General features: G+C 44.8%; 1 long non-coding RNA gene across 1 annotated transcript; it reads left to right on the top strand.

Annotated features, from left to right (window-relative positions):
• Positions 1-3,518: 3,518 nt before the first annotated feature.
• LOC125100302 (uncharacterized) lies at positions 3,519-24,131 on the top strand. Its single transcript, XR_007127494.1, has 4 exons — positions 3,519-3,724; positions 15,412-15,539; positions 17,410-17,459; positions 20,960-24,131. It is a non-coding gene; the product is annotated as an uncharacterized LOC125100302 (long non-coding RNA).
• Positions 24,132-25,822: the final 1,691 nt, after the last annotated feature.

Here is a 25,822-nt window from a genome sequence, read left to right as displayed (position 1 = left end):
GTGACCAGCTCCAAGGTTAAATCTGAATCTCCGTGTTCAGTACCAAAAGGACTAATTCATATCATTAAAGATGATGTGAAGGTTAAAAGCAAAGGCTGGGAGAGCTGACAGTAACTGTGAAGACAGTGGCCAGGGGCTGGGTGTCCAAATGGTTATTTACAGGAGTTTTTGGGCAAATATCCCAACTCCTTAATTTGGACTCATGAATTCAACTGAGAACTCACAAAGACTTGCGTTCCACGCACACAAATAAAAATCTTTCTCTCTCTCTAGAGTACCTCTCATATACAGAGGTCAAGCTGCCAGGTAAAGCTGGCCAACCCTTTACAGCGATATTTACCAGACCTTGGAGGTCCCATGGCCTCTGTGTTAATTGTAGCACAACCTCAGCAATGACTACCTATAAATGAGATTTTTTAAAAATCTAGTGAAAATAAGCAGGGAGAAGAGTAATATCTGTAGGGAAATTTTTAGAACAAAGTTTAACCTGGCTCTATTAAACATGCCATGGTCAAAAATATTTAGTAGTGAATTCTTGCTTTCCGTGGTGCTGCAGAAGCCACTGATTGTTACCACAAGAGCTGTTAGCAAAAAGAATCAGGAAACAGCACCCCCACCCCCACTCTTTTTTTGAAAGGCACAGGAGTTTCTTCACGAGTTCTCTTTGCTGGATCTCATCTGCAAGCTGAAGATCCTGTAGTGATCTGGGAAGGGACCAGCCCTGACACGCAGCCGTCTGTTCCTGGGAGGAACTTGGAGATACAACTATGATCTCATGCCAAAAGGACAAAATGATTTTGCCCAGAATCAGGTTGTGTTTTCAAGTTACCTTTCGGGTCTAACCACATGGTAGTTAGAAAACTGATAAACATACAGTGTGGTCTCGAGTGAACCAGTTTCCTTTTGGGGTTTTCCTTGAGTCCTCTTAAAGGGTCCCAAACCTTTGAAAGGGGCAGGCCTACATCGTTGGGCCATCGGTGGCTATTGGGTGTTGAATTCAGGCACTGGGGGCATTTTGCTAGTAAGTAAGATGAAATCTTCAAGGTCATCAGAAAAGATTTAGTAGGGAAAAAAGAAAAGTAATTTATAAAGTTGACTACTTAAAATATAAAGAAGAAAACTTTTACACAATGTTAAGCCTTATTTAAGCATAACCAAAATTTCCTCTATCATCTTCTACCTAACAGATAATCCATTACTTTCTTTTACATTAATTGTTCCGTATCTCAGAGCTGTACTTTGTTGAACCCGCTCCCCCCTCCTCCAGAGACCCTAATCCTGAGGCCTCAGGATTAGAAGCAAACAGTGGCTAATAATTTCAAAGAAAGAAGCAAATTCCCTAAAATTGTCTTCAACAAGCAGAGCACTTTAATTATTAAGCAATTGTTAAATAATGCAAAAATGGTTTCTTTCTCCATCATACAATTGTACTACAGCCTGAATGTTGCCCTTATACAAATACCCACTTCTAAATGCACGGCTGATCCACGGAGAGTGTACTCTCATCCTCAGAAACCAAGCTCCAAACCGCGCCGGTGCGCGACAGCTGGGGTGCTGATGTATGCGGTGTGCGCTGGCAGCATAGCGACCCACTTGTGCAGGCTGGGCTGGGGTCTGAGTAGTTCCTACTTCCTCTCCTATCACCGCTCTGCAAAACAATTTTTAAAACTCAGACTGCACACCGGCTCCTTTTGCTGAGGGGAAATATTTTCATTTGCCTACAAAGAACAGTTTTTCAAGAGCCACTTCGTTTGCTCCATTTTCTTTCAAAACTATGGTGGGAACAAACTAGCAACATTTTATCATCCTTATTCTGGAACAAGATTTGGCAGGTAAATGGGTTCTAAAACACGCCAAATGTCGAGCAGTTTAACATTCAGAGATTTTTGTATGCTGCAGATAGATCTATAGCAATAATAATCCCTTAACTAACTATACAAATGCATTGTTCACCCAACCATCCAGTGGTCTCACTGCAGTGGGAGAAGGAGGGTGGTTACCGTGACATCATTGCTATTATTTAAATTAAACTGCTATGGTAGAATATAATTGTTAATAAAAGCCTTCTTTTCCCCGCCCCTCAAGGTTTCCCCTCCCCCTCTGGCATTTTATGACGTGCCATCCACGATAAATACAAGCAGAATTATGTCGATCCTGGTAGCCTGTTCTGTAACTGTAATGTCGCGTCTACAGGTCAGCAAAGAAATGCGGAGGATAATTACCTTCTTTAAAGAATACTTTGAGAAAACACACTTTTTTATTAGTTTAGGGTGCTGGTGTTCAAACTTTTCTCTTTATAAATGTGTATGTGTATATACAGAGAATTCTATAAACGCTTGTGCACACCCTCTGTAGTATTCCTGTGTTTGTACATTAAATGCTGCCATGTAATCATTCCATTGGGCGGGCTTAATGCATTTAACAGAACTAATGGGTCGTCTGTGCTGAAAAGCATGCTCCTATTTTTTTAATCCCGTCACGTAATAAAACGGTTTTGTACCAGTATGAGACTTCCACCTTTACCCATTATAGATGCTCTTGTCCCAGAAAACCCTTTCAACAACTTTTGGTTCCTGACTATTGCTAAAACATCCCCCTTCTTTCTATGCAATTTTCCTTTATTTTTAAAGCCTATTTTCGTGTTTAATAATAATAACAGACAATCCTTGCAGTATAAGAAACTCGGTTGAAATGATCCAGTGAGCTCCCGCTTTGGTCCTTGCTGCTGAATCTCAAATACTGGATATGATCCTACTTGGTCGTGGGCTCCAAGCTGCAGGAGACCGAAGCTACTTTTTCGTGCCGGGATTTCACCTTCTTTCTAGCCTGGAGTGTGTGCGCGCGCGCTACACACACACACACACACACACACACACACACACACCCCGTAAAACAAACGGAGGGGGTGCCCCAAATGTGAACAGAGACGCGGGACTGAGGCTGAGCCTGGGCGGTGGGGAAGCAGCCCGTGCGAGCGTCGCCCGCACCAGGGGCTCTGGCTAAGGTGGGCGCCGGAGATCTGGGTGAGGACGCGCGGGGACTGCGCGGGCTTCCAGCTCTTGTCTGAGACGCAGGCGAAAATGGCTAGGTGCCCGGCAATGAAATCAAAGTTCCGTGGAGCTTGGAATCCCTAGATAGCCACCCCTGTCCGGGCGGAGGAGAGCCCTCCACAGTCCGAGCTTAAGCGTGGAGCGGCCTCTGGCGCTCAGTCGGCTTGGGTAGAAGCCTGAGAAGGGGGTCCCGCGGCGCTTTTGTACTGCCCCGCCTTGGCCAGCAGCGATCTGACGCACCGGCTCCCCCGGGACGCTGGGGGCGTCGCACTGCAGCTGGGTGGGGAGCAATTTATTCCTCGCCGTCCCATCCCAGCCCATCTTCGGTTACTCCACCCTACCACTCCCATCCCTCCACCTCCTCCTCTTCTTCCTCCTCCTCCTCTACCTAAGCCTTCACTACCTCTGATTCTCCACCTCCTCTTCGTCCTCCTTCCTATTTCTCTCTCCCCTCTCCTCCCTCCCGCCTCCCTTCCCTCTCCCCCCTCCCTTTCTCTTCTGAATAAGCAAGCTTTTGCTTCTAAAAGTCACAAGTAATCCTCGTGTGTGACAGAGAGAGACACACACACACGAGCCTGCCGAGAGGAGCTGCAGGCAGGAGGGGAATCTGGCACAACGGCTGGGAAAGGAAACTTGACGCTTCTGGGCCACCATTTGCCAGGGCCTCGCTCGAGGTAAGTACTCTGGGGACAGTGGAGTTCGATTCCTGGCAGGGTCCAGCCTTCGCCCGTACCCCAGGCCCGAGAGATGGGTACCATTACCTGGGGCTACTCAAATAATGATGAAAATGGGGGTGGGGTGAGAGCGGGCGGGCGGGGGGTGGGGGCGGCGGGCAGGGTTCCAGCCGGCGGACGGGGGCCAAGAGGATTCTGTGCGCCTCGGAGGCTGAACCCCGGATTCTTGTCCTGGGGCACCCTGTGCGTCCTGCCAGGGTTCCAAGCGACTACGAGAGGCTGCCAGCTACCCGATTTCCCTCTCTGTGCTGCGCGTTCCCACAGCTCCCCTCTTTTACACATTCGCGTGCAAATGAGATCCTGCTCTGTCATGAAGGGACAATCTGCGCCTCGTTCAAATCTCGGAAAGGGAAAGTTTGGCAAGGCGGGGGCTGCACAGCTCTGCGGTTCCCTGGAACCTAAATTGGGAACCAGAGATTTGCGCAAGAAATTGATAGTTTTCTTTTTTTTTTAATCCTGTTTAAAAAAAAATTACTTTCAACGAAAAATTGTATGTATTCAAAAGATTATTGGATTACTATGCCTGATCAGGTGCTGATTACCTACCAATAAGCGTTTTAAACACACGCACATCCTCGCGCGCACACATACAGACACACCAAGGGCTGTGTGCGGTCGGGAAGGCCATCATAAGTAACCAACAATTCAGAGTCGCGAGGGCTGTTAAACGTGTAAAGATTGTGTACTGTCCTCCATGTGTGCAGAGAGCAGAGGGAGGGGGCAGAGGGAGCACGCGTTGGCTCGGCGTTTTCTCTGTGCCTGTGTGTTTCGTGTGTTGTCAGCTGGCTTTGGTTTCTAAGCGCTGAACGCTGCCAGGGGCGGGGGCCGGCATCCACCATCCACCTCGGCACCCTAGTGGCGAAACAGGACTCATTTGTTTGGTGCAGAGCGGTGACGACCTAGAAGAGACTAAAGTATGGTTAGGTCGGCCCCCTGCCATCCATTACACCTGCGGCAGATGGCTCAAGTGGTAGAATGGTTTTGTTTGCGGGGATGAAGGAGGGAGGAGGGGGAGGCTAGAGCCTCGCCCCATTCTAAGGAAGTACCATAAAGAACCAAAGACATGAAAGAAGCCATATTCGTACCATCAAAAGCAATAATGTTACCGTGGTCCATGAGTGAACCTGGGACATGTTACTGACCTTGGCGCCTGACCCCAACTGATGACATGGCAGAATTTTAGGACCAATATATTTTCAGATGAATTTTTGATGAAGCACCTCCTTCTTCATACACACACACCCACACACACACACACAAACACAACACCTGTCTCCCACCAGATGCACACAGGTGAACTTGGAGCTCTTGGCTCCCTGGAGCCAAACGTCATTGAGCCCCTGCAGATTTCACCGTAGCTGAAAGGGAGGCCACTCCAGAGGCAGGGAGCCTCTCCTTTCTCCCCAAACGATTTTTGCAATCAGCCAGCCAGCTACAGCACATAAGCCTCCCCTCCCCAGATAACCAACTAGCTGGGATTTAGCTGGATTTCTAATGTATCCATCTCTTTTTCACATACAGTGATGTGCCTTTCTGAGCAATGTTCTCATCCGTGCATCCCTTTCTTCCTTCATGCTCCTCAACAAGCAGGAAAGGAAGTACACACACACACACACACACACACACATCCTCCCTAGGCGAGCCCTGAGGAGGGCAGGTGTGACAAAGGAACATAGATACAGTCTAATGATAGCTTAGCCTGTCTTCATTCCTTAATTTTCTAGCTAAGAAACAGGAGTTAAAAGAGAAATATAAGGAAGACCTAAATAGAATGAAAAGCCTCATCTCCACCTTTAGTTCACACACACACATCACTGTAACAACCATGGATAGATATATATATAGAGAGAGATAGAATATAGAATTTATATTTATATGTAATATATATTATATATAATATAATAGTATGTAGGTATTCATGTTGTGGAATAAGAAACAATTTCACTGGCCTAATTTTCTGTTCTCAATATAATTAGGGTTTAATATGCTAATGCTTTGATTGTGATTAGGTATATAAAATTTCCACCATTTTGACACTTAAGTCCTATTTTTCTATTTTCCTTAGTGATAAGCCAATAATTTTTAGATTCAATAAAACTGAAGAATATCAAGCAACAATGAGAACTCATTCTAGCTAAGATTTTCAAGTCACAAATAAAGCTGCATTCTAGAAACCTAATTCTTCCCAAGAAAGGGAAAAACATTTCAACCCCTACATTTTTCAAGATGCGTTCAATACCCAGAGCCACCTCTGAAGTGGATTTGGTTGATGGCTGTTTGTCGTGTGCCCAGTGTAATTTAATTTTTCTGTGATCATTTTCTTTTCCTATGAAGGTTTCCATTTTAGGAGAAGAAAGTTGAGTTTGATATGTGCAGTGGGATGCAGAATTCATTGAGAGAAATGCCATTAGGATATAGTTCTATTTTATTCATTATTAGTAATACAGGTTTGTTCATACGCTATACAAACTGCTAAGGGCCTGCTCTGGGATGTGAATTCATATGTTTTCAGAACACATTCAGATACATTTGCAGGATAAAAAAGAAGAAGAAGAAAATATTGCAAACAGTTGAGAAGTGGCCTTCTTGAGCATTTTAGAGAGTTTTTCAAATAAAAAAGAGGAAGAGATTGAATCTAAAACTCTTCACATTAGAGGCACTAAGAGATTCCAATCTTATTTAAATAAATCAGAATTAGTAAAACTTTGCAATAGCAGAGAATGCAGACAAAAATCTAGCCCTAACAAGACTTCTTTCCCCCTTTTCCTCAAAACACTTTATTATTTTAAAAATTTTAACTTTATTCAACTTCATTTATTTATTTATTTTTAAAGTAGGCTCCACACCCAATATGGGGCTTGAACTTAGGATCCTGAGATCAAGAGTCACAGGTGCTACAACTGAGCCAGCCAGGCACCCCTCAAAACACTTTAGAAACCCTAGTTTCCACGAGTATCTAAAGCTAAGTAAAATAATTTTCAGGATGAACTCGAACTGTCTATGGAAGTTTTTTTTAATTCTGCAATTTTAATGAAAAATTTAATGTTTTAAATAGAAAATTTCTAGGATGCATATTACTTCAAATACCCCAGTCTCTCTAGGAAAAGAAATATATATTTTAATACTTAGGTGAGTTAACACCCGAATCACACTAAATCATGTTTCTTAGGCCCAGGTGAGACTCAGAACCCAAGGCAGGAAACGGGAGGTATCTAAGAGAGAAGTGGCTAAGATCCCTCTTTCCTCCACCCTCTGCTGGGACCACCTCCTTTTCATAAGAAAAGACCATTGGCTTGAACAGAAAACACTAAGAGAAAGTAAATCTGCAATACGTGAATTGGTTTCTTCCCATCCTCATACTTACTAGGTTTTCCTCAGTCCCCGCCATCCCTTGGCATCCTCTCCCACCCTTCCCCACCAAAGCCAACAATCGAAGCATTTACATTTATTTATATGTAGCAAGATCTATAAATACCCTTAGGTCTCGAAAATATCTCCACCACTCCAAATTTGCTTTTACTTCCGGCGTAATTAAGAAGATCGTAATTCTTAAAGAAAAACCACCCAATCTCAAACCCCGGGAGCGGTGAGGGTGCTCTCAAGGTGCAAGAGGCTGGCGAGGAGGAAGGCTCGGCGGGTCTGCGTTCCGGGAGCCAGCCACTGACTGTGAGTCTGTGTCCTTGACTCGCACATTTCCCCTCTTAAGGGAGGAAAATGAACTCTCCTAGGTTCCTAATTTGCAAAGATACCATCTTTAGTCAGCGCTGAAATAGGGGTGGTGGAGAAGAGGCCTGGGTAATGAACCCGAAGAGGTCAGGGCTCCAGCCTCTGCCTGAGTCTCTCATAAAACCAGGAGACCGTAGTCAACTGCACTGCGGGTCCCTTCGGTATCCAGAAGAAAGAACCTCAGGGGGGTGGAGCCTGTGTGCCCGCATGAGTGTTCAGTCCCATCCTACAATCCCCTTGAGCCTCTAGAAGCTCAGGCTTTGCCTTCCCGGAGGGAGGCGAGGCCTAGAGGGGCAGGTTGAGCCTTGGGTGCAGATTCTTGTGGCCTCCCAAATCCAACGCTGCCCGGCACCCCCAGCCCAGGGCCGCCCGGACGGCCCCGATGCCGTGCCCACGCGGCCAGTAGGTGTCGCTATTCCCCTGCTGGCCGGAGCCAGGAGCCCCGCGCTGGCCCCCAGCGCCACTCAGCCTTCCGCGCCAGGCAGGTTCACAGACCCACCAGAGCTCCCGAGAGAGGACCGCTACCCATCTGGGACTGTCCCCTCTCTCACCTGGCCATGGCCGTAGCGACAATGACCGGCCTACGGGAGCGCCTTGGGGGAGAGAAGGAAGAGAGGGGTCTGTTGGGGCGAACGCGGGGCCCCGACGGAAGCTGCTCGAAGCCACAAACTCTCCCTCCTTTCTCTTCTCTTCACGTGCCGTGGGCAGCGACCGGGCACAGGGAGTATCCTGGTAAAATCCCGAGCTGGGGGATTCAACTGGGGCTCCAACCCCGGCTCCACGGTGGCTTTAAAAATGGGGTTGAAATCCCAGCTTCGAGGGAGCTAGCCACACAAAGAGTGGATTGGTTTCAACTTCTTGCCTCCAAACAATTAGGAAAAGAAGGAAACCTGGGCCTGGCCACTTGCGTGAGCTACATACCATCTTGTGCACACGTCTGCACGCAGAAATGCCGGGTAATCGCGACCGCCCCTCTCCCCTGGCTCAGGAAGGAGTCAGTATTTGGATGTGGTTGGCTTCTCCCAAAGCATTGCTTGCCAAATATCATCGCCTTTCGGAAACCTAGCAGTTAGCACGTCTTTGGAATCTGTATTGAAATTCTAGGTATGGAGAATTCTGCGCCCTTCTCTGGCGTCCTGCGGCTCCCTGCCTTCCGCCTCGGTGTGCCGCGTAAGAGATTATTAATCAGAAGCGTTCTTTTTGTGTGTGTCTCAAAAGGAGGAGGTTTGGCTTATGAATACTGAGAGGGATATTTACAATGGGTGCATCCAGTAGGTAACTGGAGATTTTATTATAATTCTGATTGTTTTATACAGGGAAATCACTGTTCTGATTTGAAGATAGGGAGGGGGGACCGCACTGAAAACGCTAAATTCAGAACTTCGAGTTACTGAGTTAGGATGCAAAATGGAACTGGCTTTGTATTTAAACTAACGTTTAAAAGCCAAAATCTTCATTTAAAACTTGGGGATATTTTGCAGTAAAATTTTTTTAAACCCCACATTTGATCTATATATTTTGGTAAACACGATCAGTTGGTGAAGAAGAAAAATGTATCAATCAAATATCAAAGGGAATGAAAGAATAATTCTTACTTAAAGTCCAAAATATTTCGAAACACGTCTTGTTCCTGACTCTGGGCCTTGGTCTCACTGTTTTGGGGGACATGGCTGGGGAAATGCCTGAGTATTCAAGGCAAGCCTTTATTTTTACCTTGAGGTGGCCAATGTCATCTTTAAATGTCATGCCTTTTGTTATGTTTCACAAAATTGGCGACTTTATGTTAAATCCTATATCTGTTATACAATTCTAAATAATTATTTATGATTGAGACAGCAAATTAATCATTCATTGATGTGGGAGGGGGGAGAAACACGTGTCTAACTGGAGGTTGTGAAGTTCAGTGAGGTGATATTTTTAGCTTGGAAAGTCCAAAATCAGATATTTGGGTATCTCTCCCCCTCCCCTCTTTTCCCCACTGCCTCCCTATTTTACCCTTTTTCACCCAAACCTTTGGGCTCCCCTCTCTGCTCTCTCCCCATTTCCTCAGTCTGTCTTCCTTTCCCTTGTGGCGCCACCCCCCACACACACCGCAGTGCCTTTCCTCTTTCCTTTCCCATCTCTTCTCCGCCCCCCCCATTCTGCTCCCCTTCCTCTGTGCGTGTGTGTATCTCTCTCTCGTTTTCCACCTCTCCCCCCCCCATTTATTGTCTGATCCTATCAGTCAAGTTAATATAAAAGTAGCAAGTGGGAGGCCCAGAACCTCTCTTCCGCGCACCCAGGACACTTTGGGGAGGTGTCGGTCACTGCCAGGTTACCGGCTGGAGTGGTGGCCCTTGATGCAGGGCACGCATCTTGTTGAGGAGTTGGGGTCTGCCTGGGGTTGCGGGGCTTATTCAAATGCCGCCCGCTGCTGCTGTGATTCGCAGGGACTCGGCCTCCATATGGTAATGCGGGGCGGAGTGGGGGGAGGCGCAGAGGGTAGAGGAGGGGAGGATGGGGGTGAGGGCGGAGTGGGAGGGGGCTCCGGCACCGCGCGCTCGGCTGCCGGGCTGGGACAGAGCACCCGGACCCGCGGCGGCGGCGGCAGCGGCGCTACCCACCCTCCGCCACAACACCCACTGAACAAGCGAGCCACCGAGCCACCGGCCCCCGGGGTAAGCCACAGCGCGCACACGGCAGTGACGGTGATGGTTGAGATGCTTCAGGTTACTACCATGAGCCAATAAGGGAGATTAGAAACAGAAAAGGAGATTACTGAGAGATCAGAGATAAGAGGTGTACCTCTCTGTGTCCCTTGTCACACAGCGCGCGCGCGCACGCACACACACGTCTGTACACACATGCATGCACAGACATCCGTACATGCACACATTCCTTGCTAGTACCATCTAAATATATGCACCGCCACTCTACGCCCTGAATGGTGGCGGGTGTGTTTGTCCTGATCCCTGCATAAAGGCAGGCAGGTATGTTCGAGAGTCTAGGCAGGAACAAACCGCCACGCACGATTGAATTGCAGCCAAACTCGAAGAGACATTTAACCTGCCGAATTGTTTCGCTCAGCCAGGTGCCCCCCAGAAACCGGCAATTCTGCAGCCAGTTGTGAAATCCTGCATAAAATGTGCTGAAAATGTACTTTAGGAAAGGTAATCTTGCTATGTATGGCAAGGTAAGGGCAAACGTAAAGGATGAGTGTGTTTCCGTTTTTTAATGTTTTACGTGTAGCCATCTGACCACTTTTTATTGGGTGACATATCATATGAGCACTTTGGTGTAGGCTTGGGAAAACTACAGCCAGAGGTAGGGCTGGAAATGCCATAAGAATTAAGGGTGCTAAAAATGGATGCTGGATAGTCCAGCATGAAAGATGGCATACAGCTGTAGGTTTAAAATGGGAGAAAATACATGTGAATATTTATACATGAAAGGCATTGGGGAGGGGTGAATCTTGCCCTGAGTATCTATGCAGGTAAGTCATTCATAAGAAAACTAATTACCTGTGCATGTACTTGGACTTGTTTAATTGAATAAGCTGCATGTGTGCATACTTGCTGTTCTTTGTGGCTATGCAATTATGGAATCAGTCTTTTAAAAATGATAGCTTTGGGGGAATTTTAAAAGTGGACTTCATACATATATATTTTCCAAAAGCCATTGTGTTGAATAGATGTATTGCCAAAGGGAAATCTGACCCTATAAACAAGATTACCATAGCTTGATATCTAACTCAAGGCCTATACAGTTTAGGGTAAATCAACTGGCTTAATATAGTCAACTGTTTTGTTTATTTGTTTTCATTTCAAAGTCAGGAATTAAGGATGCTTTTCAATCGAGATAATGTGCCTGTTTCCAGTCACATAAGGTAAAAATGAAACTCAGTAAATTTTGAGTGCAGCAGATAAGGTAAAACATAGAACATGGTTGAAAATGTCTTCCTTGCAGAAGGCTGTCCGTTGCTGTGTCTACACATTTTAAAATAGATTTTTTTTTTTTTTTGCGATAAGAAATGCTATAAGGCAATAGGTAACAAATGCCGCAACTCTCAGTTAATCAGCACAAAAATTCTTTAGAAATCTTTGGAGTCACTTCCCTTTATACATACATTATCTCAAATGCGCTGGCCCGAACTGTGTTTTTGTTAATATGAAGTTAATTAGATAATCAAACTTTGAGCCTTGAGCGATGGACATTACAGCTAACCAAGGGGGTATGTCAAGGGAAAAAAAAAGTGTCTTTTCTTTTATGATCAAATCAAGAGGTTATACAGCTGGCATTACATACATGACAGATGTGCATATTTGGAGCCTTAAATACACAGAAGCAGGGAAGCAACTGTGCATATTATCTAGCAAGAGACAGCAACAGACACTTGCCAAAAAATACAGACAGAAAGGGACAAGAGAGACAGACATAACAAGATAGCAAAAAAAGGAAGGAGGAAATCAATAAAACGATACAACCTGAACTTTTCGCGAATTAAAAAATGCAAATATATCTTTACATATGCATCAGTATTAAAAATAATACACGCTGGAACCAACAGGAGCGGGAGGAGGAGGAGGAGGAGGAGGAGGAGGAGGAGGAGGAGGAGGAGGAGAGGTGGAGGAGGAGGAAAGGAGGAGGAGGAGGAGGAGGAAAGAATGGAGGCGCCGCGGAGCCCTGATTATGCATGGGCTGGAGCTGCCTCCTCTAACCTGTTCTTCTCCGAGCCGGGCAGCCGGCGGTCCTCAGCCGCCCACAGAACAGGAGCCGAAACAACCGTTCCCGAAGGCTACAGCGTTTATTTTTCTCTTTTGGGGGTTTTGGCGGTTGTTTCAGGGGCTCGCCAACTGGCCCCTTTAATTAAAAGCTTCAATAAAAGGCGATCGCGCCAGGAATGCACCGGCTCCTCTCCGCGCAGGATTTGCATATTTTTTTAATGCCCTAATTTCCTTGATGTATGTAAATGTAGCCGGACGTAGAGGGAGACAGGGAGCTGACGTCAATGGACGTGACCTCGCAGCTAAACCTTGAACGTGAAGCCGGGATGGGGGAAAACACGGAGCGGCAGCCGGCGGAGTCCGCTAGCGCGGGCGGCGGCAGCGGCCAAAACCAGGCCGAAGAGGCCAGGGGGGCCCGTACCGACCCGGCGGAGGACAAGCCGCCGTCTTCTTTCGCCACCGCCTGGCTTTCAGCCTCGCCAGCCTTCCGGCCGTACACACAAGCTCTTGGTCCTGCGCCTCCGGCGCCACCAAATACATGTTCTTTTGCCTCCCCCAGAAAAACAAAACACTCAAAAACAACAAACCAAAATCAACAGAGACCAAACCAAATCAGATCCCCCAATGTTTTAGACCAGGGCTCGGGTAGCTATCAGAGAGCCGACTCTGACAATGGAACATGATTTGTTTGTTTGTTTGGCTTCTCTCTACAAGAAGAGGGGGAGACCGCAGACAACACCAAATCATTCCTAAAACACGATAAGCTACACGTGTTTCCAGTAGGGAGCGGTAAATCGCCCAGCCGACTGGTGGGAGCTTCTCGGTTTGGTACCTGTTTACCTGTGCACTCATTAAGCCCGTCGGCTTCATAAACTGCCATGCTATTAACCTGTGTTATAATGTGACGACGTGTCTCGTGCGTGTGTGTGTGGGTGTGTGTGTGTGATGGAGATGCTGCGAGCGAGATGAGAGCGAGATCGGTGTTTCTCCAAGGCCACCTCTGGGACTTATCTTCAGAGCCACCTAGGCCAGAGCTCGTGGGCTGGAGTTCGAGTTTCACCCATTTGGGAAGGCGGGGTATGTCTATCGGAGAAGGCTCTCTCTGAACAGCCAGGCCCTTCCTCTTACACCGTGTGGGAGGAGGTCTTTTGAGGTGTGAGCCATTCCTTGGTCGCAGCCCGGGGCGCTGCCTTGCGGATTCATTCAGCCTGGTGTGTTTTTACCTCGGAGCTCAGCAGCCTCAGCGAGGAGGTAGCGACTCTCCGCTACGCGGCAGGGAGGCCTTCAGACTATTCCCCACCCCCGCCCCCACCCAGCCCCGCGCGCCGGCGTGTGCGTGCCTGCGCACCGGGCGGGAGCCGCTGGCACCTCCCAATGCACAGCCGCCCCCGCTTCTGCTCGCCACCCACTCCTAGGTAGCTAAGAAATGATCCTCGACCTCTTCTGGGCCGGGGCCATGCGGAGTCCGGGGCGGAGGGCCGAGCCGCGGGTTGCCAAGGAAGGAGCGCCGGAGGCCGCGGTGTTGGTTGGCTTCCCAGTCCTGCCCTTGGCCGCCAAGGCTGCGGTTTCTTCGTTCCACCTCGCAACCCTAGCTTTGTTTTCCTGACATGCTCGTGGCCACCGGGCCCCACGCCTGCGAGGGGAATGTGTGCGTGTGCGCGGGGGGCGGGCGCGCGCGCGGGCGGGGGCCCTCCCGCCAAGGACACGCATGGCTGTCTGTCCTCCCGCTGCACTTGGCGGGAAAGCTGGGGGCCGCCGGCGGGACTGAGCGCCCGCGGCTCTCATTACCACCTCCCCGCTCCCCCCGGGCCGCATTTACATACGGGCCACTCGCCTGAATTTTTATAGCCCCCGTTCCGCCCCCGGTCGCACGCGCGCAGGCTCGGAACAAGTGCCCGCGCGCGCAGACACCCGCGCCCAGGTTGCGGCCGGCTGGGAGCGCGAGCAGGCCCAGGGGTGCAAGCCGCCCTCGGCGAGACGGATTCTTGCACCCTCCCTCTCGCGCCTACACCCCTGACAGCCTCCCGGCTCGTGTTCCAGGAAGCCCACTTTCCCTCAAGGCCCCCACCCTTCTCTCCCTGCACACACCCACCCACACCCTCCCACATCTCTCTGTCTTTGCCTGGAACACACACGCGCGCGCACACACACACACACACACACACACTCACATGCTTTTTCTTTCCCCCTCAAATAAAAAACCCTATAGGGCGTCCCTGGTACGTTTTGAATAGCTCTGGAGTTTAAAGAATAAAAATCCTTATAACGTATTGCTTGTCTTTAGCCAAACACATTTGACGGCCACAACAAAAAGGAGGAGTAAGGAAGGGGACTTGAACCAAAAGACCTTTCTTTTTTTAAAAAAAGTCTGCAAGTCAAAAGGTCATTCTCCAAGTTTGTAAATAAAATTGCAAAGGGAGTTCTTAAAGGAAAAAAGGAGAGGAGAGGAGGAAGGTAGAAAAGATCCACAAGTTACATAAAATGGTGCACTGGAAAAACAAGACGGGCCTATTCTTTTAAAAAAGAAGAAGAAGAAGAAGAACAGGAGAGAGAGAGAGTCTAAAGAAATCAAGAGAAAAAAAACTGAAGGAAAAAAGAAAAAGAGGGAAGAGAAAATAAAAGGTAGAAAAGGCAAGAGAAGTTTCCAAAGAAATGTGTTCTTTACATCCTACAATAGGAAAATGTAGCCATTGCCTTCCTTCAGACGAGACATTTCTAATTTGTTCCGTCTGTCAGAAGGGGACTATGAGAGGTTTGGGTGCAAATTCATTATCTCTGGCAACGCAGAACGTAGTGTGGGGACTGAAAAAGACCGTGGCAATGGATGAACAATAGGGCTTCAGTTCATCAGTAACAAAAGCAGTGGGGAAATTGGTTGAGTTTCAGAGCACGTCCTCCTCGGCAGAGGGGGCTGGACTAGACCTTGGACAGCCCCCCCAAAAACTTGCCAAGCCTCGCACACACCACTTCACTCTCCACTCCGAGGCTCAGGGAGCAAGTGCCTGGCGTGGGGGGGAAAAGTTGGCTTTTTTCCTCTTTCGTCTTTTGCGCCCTTCTCTCTCTCTCCCCAGAAGGGAATATCCGTTTAAACTATTTTAGACGCAATCAAGCAAGAATCACCGTGTGGAATTGAGCGGCAGTTTTAAATGTGCTGTGGAGAGGAATGATCTGAAAAAAATTTTTTTTTCTTTTTTTGAGACGCCGAAAGGAGCCTGTTTGTGTACTGCGGCCGCTCTGTGACTCTGGATCTTGTCTTCTGGCCGGCGCCTCGATTCCTGCCCAGCTGGATTTGGGGGGCAACACCGCCTGGCGCTGGAGGAGAGCAAGTGAGTATCGTGGCGGCCCGCAGGCGTCAACTCGGTCGGCGGCACCGGGCCATCAGTGACCGCTGCAAACCCCACGCCCGCGCTCCTCACCTCGTCCCTGAGCCGGTGACCGCAGAGCCCCGCTGCGGGCCGCTCCGAGGGCCAGTCCGGGGCTTTGCTACAGCTAATTGATTGTGAGTCTCGGATGCTAAACCTGTTGATCTCTGGAGTCGTCTGAGCCAGAACTGTTAATTATCCAGCGGTTTGACCCCCAGTTGCAGAGAGATGCCAGGAAAATTTAGCGTTGAAAAGGGGAATTTTGTATGTAGTTTTGTGTTGTTGTTTAGCGGCACTTTTTTCTTATAAACGAAAGGCTAAATACAATTGTATTTTGCGTTCCTGGATTCAAGATTTGCATTTTGAATGATTCTTTTAACCACCTCAAAGTTGCAATCATCTGGCAACGAAGTGAGGATCTGACTGGGTTCTGGTGGAAACTTAAGGTACACTAGCTAACTAGATGTAGTGGATTTCCACTTCCCTTTTCTCTAGCCTTTTGGATTCTAGGAGGCGAGAGGCCGCTTTACAGGGTTATCCCAAGTTCAGATTCATCAAGATACAGCCATCGCCGCTAGTTATTGGGACGTGGAACATTTCAGCTTCAGATGCTTCTGGTATCTGAGGGGAGCCGGTCTCTGCAGTTTGCTTGGAGTCCAGACCCCGCTGAGGGAGGCAAGATCTTCCTTCCGTGGCCTGGAATTGTCTGAGGGAACACCGGGAGGTGGGAACCCACGCACTGTATTTGCATTAGTGTCTGCCGCGTTTTCTCTTGCAAATGTACGGGCGCTGCTTGAATGGGGGACTGTCTTGAGGGGTCGGGGCAGCAATGGTATTGATCCGAAGTTAGACCGGAGGCCCTGTCAAGTCACGGCCATGGCCCGGGGCTTTTTTTGGGGCTGTGGCTGCTTTGGGCCCAGAATGGCAGGGTCGGATCCAGTTTCCTCCCTCTCCTGGTGCCCAGCTCTTCCCAGCACCCTCCTTCTCCACCTTGCCACCAGTAATTAGGGCGCTGTCTCGGAAACGGAGCTCCCATAGTCAGCATAATTGAACCAGCACAGTACTTTCATTTTGCAAAACCAATAGCCCCACCCCACTACTCCAAAAATAACAATAAGCATTTAAAAAATCATAAAAGAAAAGCAACCTATTTTTGAGAGAATAAGACTTCTTGAATATCGAGTCATGGAGGAATGGGGGAAGGGAATTAAAAAATCCACCACTTTACAGCAATCAGGTTTTACATTATTCATTGATTTACTGAAGGAAATAGCCAATCAGGAGCCATAGATATGAATGCAGATCTCACCGTGCTGTGGCCTTACAGTAAACTATTTGCATCTTTCTAATGGATTAGATGTTTATCTAGGGATTCCCATTGTTTGAAAGGCCTAGAAATCCAGTTCCTTAAACATTTAGAAAATACGACTTTGTTCCAGTCTTGAAATTCTTACATGGAAGAACTCTCCCTCGTCTTTTGTATGGCAGGTTACAGTGTTCAAATCCCTAATGTTTTTTAAGGGTACCTCTTACTTCCAAGCTAAAAATAAAAGAAAAGAAGAAAGAAAAAATTAATTTCCCAAACCCCTCCAGATTCTGCATATTTTGCATTCCTATTATCATGCATGTCTCCATTTAAATGCAAATTAGCATATTTAACCCTGTGGGTGCTGAAGCCCAGCATACATTGTACTGGGGCTTTCTGTAATCTCTTGGCATTTTAAAGGATCATGGTAATTGCAATACTTTAAAATGAAGCCAAATCTAAACAGGATTATATAGCTATATGTATATATTAAAACTGTGATCATTTGTTTTCTTGACTATTTTTCAGATGAGACTACAAAGAAGCATAAAATGAATAGACAATACAACCAACCAAAGGTAATTTAAAATTTTATATTTGGTTAAATCAAAATGATATACAAAGCCAAAATAGAATATCATTTGCTGGATGGTAGGCCTTCTGTGTATTGCATATGTCCCAGTTCATCCAACAGATACGATTCCAGAAAAATCTAAGTTTCCATATGTGCATTTTTTTCCCTGTGTGTAGCCTTTGTATACTATATATCAAGAATAATGCAAACATAACCTGTAAAGGCCTATAAAAATGAATTTCAGTATACAGAAGACATAACAGAACACTTTTATTAGAAAGTAAGCCAGTCAAGTACCTTGCCTGAACTATACAAACTGCTGTAAATTAAATGGCTTTTATGTAGAAAATGGTAGTCTTGACTGTATTAGTGAACTGTGGTTTACTTACATAAGAATCTACAAACTCAGTATTAAAAAGGGATTTAGTGATAGGCCAATTCTTTATACACTCTGCAGTAGTCTGAATAGGACTCAGAGAGGTGTTCTAAATATATATGAGTGGCAAACCTGATTATTTGCATTTATGGAATAGCATAATTCTGATCCAAATATGTGGAAAATCATAACTTTCCACTTCTAACTTAAGCAGAGATTGTTTATTCCCAAGAAAACCAGGATGTTTCAATTCATGTTTCAGCCATCTGGAGACCTATAAAAAGATTAGAAAACAAGCATGACAATCACGTCCTAATCTACGAGCTATTAATGGGAATTTATTAGAGAATGAGCAAGCAAGCCATTTGAATTCAATATATCCTTCAATATGCAGATTTCAGAAAGGGTATTCTGTATCTCAGAGAAATGGCTTTCTGAAAAACAAAAATATCTGAAATAAAAACATGTAGGTGTTAATAGTTGCTCATAACAATGTATGGCAGGCATTGCTAGGAATCAGCCCAATTGTTTCAACTGGCTCACATCCTAAGTGATAATAAAGTCCTTGAAATGTATATGATAAACCATGCCATGGACCTTGGCAATATTCAAAATAATCAGGTGTTCGGTGTTAAGCCTTGCTGTGTATCTTTTATTTCTCCGTACCTTTGAAAGGGGACAGAGGGGTAAAGTGTTTAATTGGCTATATGGCTAGTGAACAGACTGCCCATAATCTTTATGTTGGCTATTTTCACTTTGGGGGGCTCTCACAATGAATCTACGGTATATGTGACATGTATGAGGGCCAGTCCTGGAGTCAGGTGATATGACTATGTGGCATTGCTTTAGAAGATACTATTCTACGACAGTATTTTCTGTAGCTTCTAATTGTAGAAGCACTTCAAATGTTCAGTGTCTTGGCTTTCATGATAGTCACTTGGGTTCTAAAAATGCATTTAATTGTTAAATATGGGAATATAGCCACATTAATTTGTGAATTCACACAAATATGGGGTGACACACATACACAGACATACATGTATCACATCTCTCCACTTTCACCAACCCCCACCCAGATGTATATAAAGCAAAAAAATATTCTAAAAATATCTGGCATTTCTTAGGGTTTTGACTTAAAGAATTGAATTCACCTGATCATATGCTTGCTTTATGTAGTACATGCCAAATCACTAATGATTCTGCTTCTAGGTCTTGGAAAGCAAGGCCAAAATACTCTCAATCTTCCAATGCAGCAAAGCTCATTATGGTTTTACATAATGTCCAAGAGGCATGTGCCTCAGTCATGTGTTCAGTTCTGTCCATTAGTTTATGTTGTGACCTCGTAGTTCAAGAAGGAACAGTAACTCCATGGGAGTGTGTTTCTCTGAATTAGTTTGTAGTCTGCACGTACATTTTATATGTAACCCAATGCAGCCATTTCTGATCACACTTCTTATACCAAGATTGATAAGAAAAGTAGATGAGTCTTTTCTAAATAATCAGAACACAAATGCTCACCCAAAAAAGTGAATAAAAAAATCTAAGGGAAAGTTGGCATCTGTGTTTCTAAATTGTATCTTTAATTGGTGTGATATTATTGTATGAACTGTAGATTGGGGGCTTTTCTTAGCAATTTTGGTTCTCTTGTCAGTCTTTTTTAATAAGATTTACATATATGTGTTCTGTACGTAACTTGGTAAGCGTATTCACACTCATGTCTTGTAAGAATAAATTACTGAATTAATGAAAGAGTATATATTAATTCTGAAAGTGTTTTAGTCATTGGGCAAAATAGTCCACCTAAAGAAATGAGAGTATTGTGATAAACTAGTGATGTGTGAAATGAATATGAAGATTTATGCCATTCACGTGTAGCATATATTTTAAAGAATAGCAACAGCACCAAACATGACTCCCAATTTTGGGAAACAATCCATAAAGTTCACCCATGGTGAATATGCCTCTTACGTGGACTGCACCTTAGCTATTCTGTGGAGGGACAGCTGGGGATTAGAACTGTACGTATCATAGATGCATTAGACATAGATCACCCATTAACGGAGGAGAAGAAGAAAAGAGCTCTTCAAAGTGACATATTTACACTTTGAAAAGTCCTAAGAAAAGGAATGAGGCTAATTAATAAAATAATATCCCCCTCTAGATAGAAAAAAGGTGGGGGTGGGGAAGGGAAAGGTGGGGTAAAGTTATGCTCTTAACACTCAGGTGTTTGGTCGTTTTCATGAAGTAAGGATACTTTTTTCATAATTTCATAAGGAAGACTAGTACGTTTTGTCCTTTATGAAAAGTGGTTTTTTAAATGATAAACAAAGGCTCAGCGTTTTTATTACAGCAGAGTTGCGTACAACAGTAGAAACTAATGCTGCAGTGTTTACCTGTGCTACCTTCGAAGGCACACACCCCATGCAGAGTCATTTTTTAAGAAATCAGGATGAAGTCGGCCTGCTTAGAGCATTCCGTTTGAACTTACAGAGCAAACCAAATACGCTGCCCTATATCTCCATGGCACATAGATACAAAACATGCCTGAGCCGTGAAGCCATTAAAAACACACCACCAGAGCAAATTGTCAATGTAATCACACATCGACTCACTGCGTAATACAGATCTGATTCCCAGCCCCAGAAAGCAAGGCCCTGCTTTAAGCAATAGCAAAGTGCTCTCCATCTGTCTGCCCATGCAATCTGCCAGAAGAGAAATGCAGGCAAAGACGTTCCCCAGATCTGAAATGCTTTTATCTGTCCTTAGAGAGAGATTTCTTCCAGTCTTTGGATATTAGAGCGATCTACACTAGCACCGAGGAGGTAAAAGGCCGCGGGTTGCTTTTCCTGGAGCGGTCGGTAGTGCTAGCGGAAGAGCTGTTGATTGAGAAAATAGGGCTTGTTGCAAGGCTGCCGCCGCCGCCGCTGCCGCCGCCGCCGCTGCTCGGGCAGGAGGCGTGGGGCAGTTGGCTGACCACTGATGCATATCAATAACCGTGTACTTGAGATTTCTCATGACATCATCATTACCTTGGTCTCCCGCGGTTTCGAACCTTTGACCTTGCCGGGCTGGTCCACATTTTGGCAGTGAAAGCCCCTCCAATGATGGCCCTTTTCTCCTTCTTTCAGACCGGGGGCAGCAGCACGCCAGCAAGACGGCATCTTCTCCTCCCCAGCCTAGAAGCCCTGTGAAATCGAGGATCTTCCCCCTAAAACACACACACACGAGATATGTGCAATCAAGCTGCCACCGCTTGGTAAAAAGCTCACGGTGCCTAACCCAAAAGGATCAGGAGCAGATCCTTGAATCAGCTGTCACCTCTTCTATAGAATGGGATGTTTTTTTTTCCTTCCTCCTTAACCTGCGCTGGAAATTGCCGCTGGCTTTGTACATCTCTATAGAGGGAGGCTAAAGAGTCTTGCGTGAGAATGAAGCAATTTACAATGCAAATAGAGGCCTGTGGAGGGACGGATGCTGCTGCTCACTCGTAACCGCTTGCTGCACCTTAATAGCTGGTTTTATTTTCTGATATTAATAGATGAATTGTTGGCTAACGCTGCCGGAGATTACTTGCTGAAAGGAAAAAAAAAAAGTTCGGAATAAACTTTGAAAGCAACAGATCTCGTTTGGATGTTTTAGCCGCACACACAAACAGAAACCAGGTCATATTTACATGCAAGAAGGAATCTTATGTATACGACAAGTGTCCTGGAGGACTACTCTTCGGTGCTACCAGAGAGATCGGGATCTGGAGTCTGGCCAGAGGAAGACAGAGGCGTGTGAGGGAAGCGAGTTGTTATCTTTGGTTATCTAGCTGTATGAGTGTATTGGTCTTCATAAAGCTAGATAACCGAAAGTAAAAACTCCTTCAAGATCGCCGGGGAGCATGTGAGAATGAAAGACTACAGCCAAGAGACAGTAAAAACCAGAAAGGTCAGGAATACTTATTGAATCTAACTTTGTTTTTGTTTTTGCTTTTGTTCTTTCTCCTTATGACTAAAGGTGGGATTAGAGGAAATTAAGTGACACACAGATGCCACAATATGAAGGTGCCAGATACTTTGAGAGGGGTTGTTACAGATGCAAAGGAGAATTGTATGGTGCTAATAAGTAAAGATGCATGTGTAGTTTGTCCTGCTTTAAGACAAAAGTTTATATGAGGGTGGTTGTTTTATGTTTGTTTGTTTGTTTGTTTTTTCCTTAGAAAGCTGTTGTAGAGATGTCTGGTGTCTAGTTTAAAAATGATTTCATAATACATAGACGTAGGCTATTTCCTTCTGAGGTTCCCCACCCCTGAAAAATTTGAAGATTATGCTTGAGGACTGTATGTATTGGGGTTGTATATCAAATTATATTAAATTAGACTTTCAGAAAAGTTTATAATGGAAGGTTAATAATTTGTATCTCTGAGGACATACAGCTAGCAGAGTAAATGCAAAAAAAAAAAAAAAAGCAAAGGCTGATTTTTATTCTTCTATTCAAAATACAAGGACAGATGCTTCTCTGTTCCAAGAGGGTTTCCTTGAGGAAGCTACTGAAGCAGAAAGACATGATGGAGACGAGATCGCCTCCCCTCTTGTCAAAGTGTTAAAAAAATGTTCTGTCTTACTCTGCGCCTAGCATTGGAAATGAAAGTGACATTTACGCCACAACCCACGTGTGCGCCTCCTCTCTTTTTGTTTAAGGATGATCAGGTCTATCCAGGAAACAGCTCTGGCATCCCAAACTGAAATAATTAGGACGTATATAGACCTGACAAAAATGGAAAGGGGGTGGGGAATCTGAGGGTCTGTCTTGCCTAATTGATTCCGATAAACGGAATGCAGGAGATGTGAACGGCAGGACGCTCCGATTCCCACGCTCGGGGGCAAGTGGTAAAGCGGGCCGGCAGCCTATGACAGACAGCCCTGTTGGGGGGTGGGGGTATGAAAAAAACATCAAGTGCACACACCATACTCATCTCCATCGCCTAAGAAAGTAGAGGCATTTCCCACCCACAGCCATCTGCAGCCTCCCAAATGGTAGCACCAACTGGTCTGTAGCTGCTGCATACTGTCTGTTTCTGTTAATTTTATAACCGCTGTTTAATTTGGCCATACTTAAGTTCAGCTTTCTTCTTTGGTTAAGGTTTTCAGTATTTAAGAAAAGCTAGTGGAAAGCCGCTCCCCAAAAGTCCCATTTCTGCCTGCTCTCCACGTCAGATTCTCAGTTTGTACTTTTGGCCTTGTGACCACCTTTTGGCTTTTGTTTTGGATGGATTATATCTAGACAACAGATACTCTATAATGGACATTATCATCACTTCATCAGGCTGTTTACCCCGTAACATGATATATCTAGGAACTTGGCCCAATTATGCTAGTAGACACCCACTGGAAGTAAAACTATAAAATCATCAGCCTACAGAAAGCTAATTACAGTAGTAATATGATAAAAGGTTGTTTTGGTATGGTCCCAGTGAGATGCATTCTATACAGCCATTTTTATTGAATCTAAAAATGACTATACTTAGCAGGAACTTTGGGGCTTTGGAGGTCCCCACTGCAATCTTTTCATAAAAGTTCTTACATTTTCCCACATGTCAAAGCAAACATTTGTATAGGCATTAAACGTAAATACAAACATCGCAGTAAGAAAATGCCTAAAATGGCCTGTTCTCTTCCATGTGGCCTGGATTACTGACAATCTCAAATTCCAAATACAGAATTTTTCTTCAAAAGCATTACATTTTCCTTTGTAGCTTCAGCACGTTATAAGATTCTAGACTGGAGAACCCTGTAAACCCACTGTTAGTTTCAGTTAGAAACTCTGAGAGACTATTAACGTAAATTCTCATTATGGCTGCTGAACACGTGCCAAAGTTTTACTACTGTAGTGACCGTAGAGAAGACCCTTGTTTATTTACATTTGAAGCACTGTTTGTGCAAACAACCTTTCATTGTTAAGTGCCTGTATTCCTTTCATTTACTTCATGTCCAGGGGTGCTATTTACCTAGGACCATTGTCTACTACAATTAACATTTACATTACAAAGTGTGTGGTTTTCTTTCTCAAGGAGGTTCAATTAAGGCAATAAGATGTTTGCTAGGGAAACCTATTGTTTACTGAAAGCACTCAATGGAGTCAAATTACTGAAGCTTTTGCTTACATCTTGGTCTTTTATGTAAATGTGTTAAATATAGCATCTAAGGAAAATAAACAATATTATAATTATGTGTTTGCCATTGTCATATCAAACTTGCTTTGTACCATACTAATGTTACATGACTTATCGATCAATAAAAATACATTTCAATGTTATTATTTTCATTTTATTTTTTGCTGTTCCACTATTCCTGCTGCAACATGTCCCAATTTTTCTTTTTTCTATTGCACATCAAACTTCTGACATTTTGTTTTATTTGTGTGTGTTGAAGAGAGGTACTATATCTGAGCATGGGTCTGAAGGATGTCCAAGGTAATCTCTACAATGAGCTTATAATAAGGTGATATTTCTTTGAAATCTGAAATATTCCAAAGGCATGTACATATAAGTCAAAAGAAGTGTAAATATCAGTTAAGTAGTTCTTTGAAAGCTAGTTTTAACATTGGCAGAAACCGGATCAAGTTTATTTAGCATACCACTGCATTGTAAAACAGTTGGAGTGAAGTTGCAGGTTGCGTGAGTATGCATGTTAACTAGTGGGAACCAAGCGCAGTCTTTGTGAAAGGGGAGCAGCAGATTGCTGTGCAAGGCCAATGTTAAAAAGGCAGCTGAATTTAACACCATCTGGAAGAAAAGATCCCTTCACGACTTTCTCACACCGTCAGACAAAACTAGTGTCTCTTGTTCCGAGCCCTTGTCTATGCAACCATACAATACTGAGTCATTATACTTTTGCTGAGAGAAAATTTGAGAACACAATATGGGTAACCAGTGAATGACCAAGTTTCATTGTGCCCGCTTAAGTCGATTGAAATCTACGTCTAGAGCTATGAATGGTAGTATTGTTTTCCTCACCAGGGCTGTACTAAATGTCAGCACAGTGTAAAGAAAAACTTGAAGTCTGCAAATAACTTACCAGATCTCAATTATAATATTTTCCCACACTAGAACTAATATCATTGCGAGGGGCTACATTGCAGAAAATACAAAAAGAAACGAAAAGAAATAGAGAGTTCATTTAGAAGTTATTTTATCCAGACAAACATTTTAATTTTCTGATGGGAACTTCAGTTCAGGCTGCAGGCTGGGTTGAGAAGCAGAATTCATTACTGGGAAGTTCAAGTTTCAAAAATGCTTCTTGTGCAATTTAAAATAGAATAAAACAAACAACTACTCCCACCTGAAGCCCTCCCTTCTTAGATGTAAAGATCTTACTCTACTTGGGTTTTATTGCTTTAGCTCTGCTTAGAATTATTAGTATGCATCCAACCTAAATTTTGCTTGAAATTTTGGCAGACACTGCTCTTTCAGAGTTTGCCACTATGATTGACATTGCAAAAGAACATCATAGATGTACATTTCCAAAAATAGGCAACATTCTGGCAACTCCCTAGTTGGATTCTGGTACTCTCAGGAATACACCTCCCTTTGTGTTACCCTTCCTCCCCATTTTCTGACTTTCCTTTTCTCATGATGTGTGTGAATCAGTTATTATATTTGGATTTAACATTCACGTTATCGATTTAACTGTAAACAGTCAGAAAGAGAAAACAAAACAGTTCAAAAAGAGTAAAAGGAGTTGGTTGTATATGTTTTATTGGGATGTCTACTTTAAATATAATTGACTTTGCAATTTTGTTATTGTGTCACCAAGTGTCGCATAGTTCTTAACATGTAAGTGCAAAACAATGAGTAATTGCTGTTTTGCTGAATAATACATCTGAGTTGCCAACGTCAAAGGTATTATTTTGTGTATTTCTAAACAGGAACATTAACTGCAGGTTTTGACATCTAGAATCTTTTCATGAAATACTTAAAAATTGGCCAATAAAGTGACACCTGTGAA

This window comes from Lutra lutra, chromosome 5 (genome assembly GCF_902655055.1).
Source record: "Lutra lutra chromosome 5, mLutLut1.2, whole genome shotgun sequence".
NCBI classification, from domain to species: Eukaryota; Metazoa; Chordata; class Mammalia; order Carnivora; family Mustelidae; genus Lutra; species Lutra lutra.
This window is presented reverse-complemented; position numbering and strand designations above follow the sequence as displayed.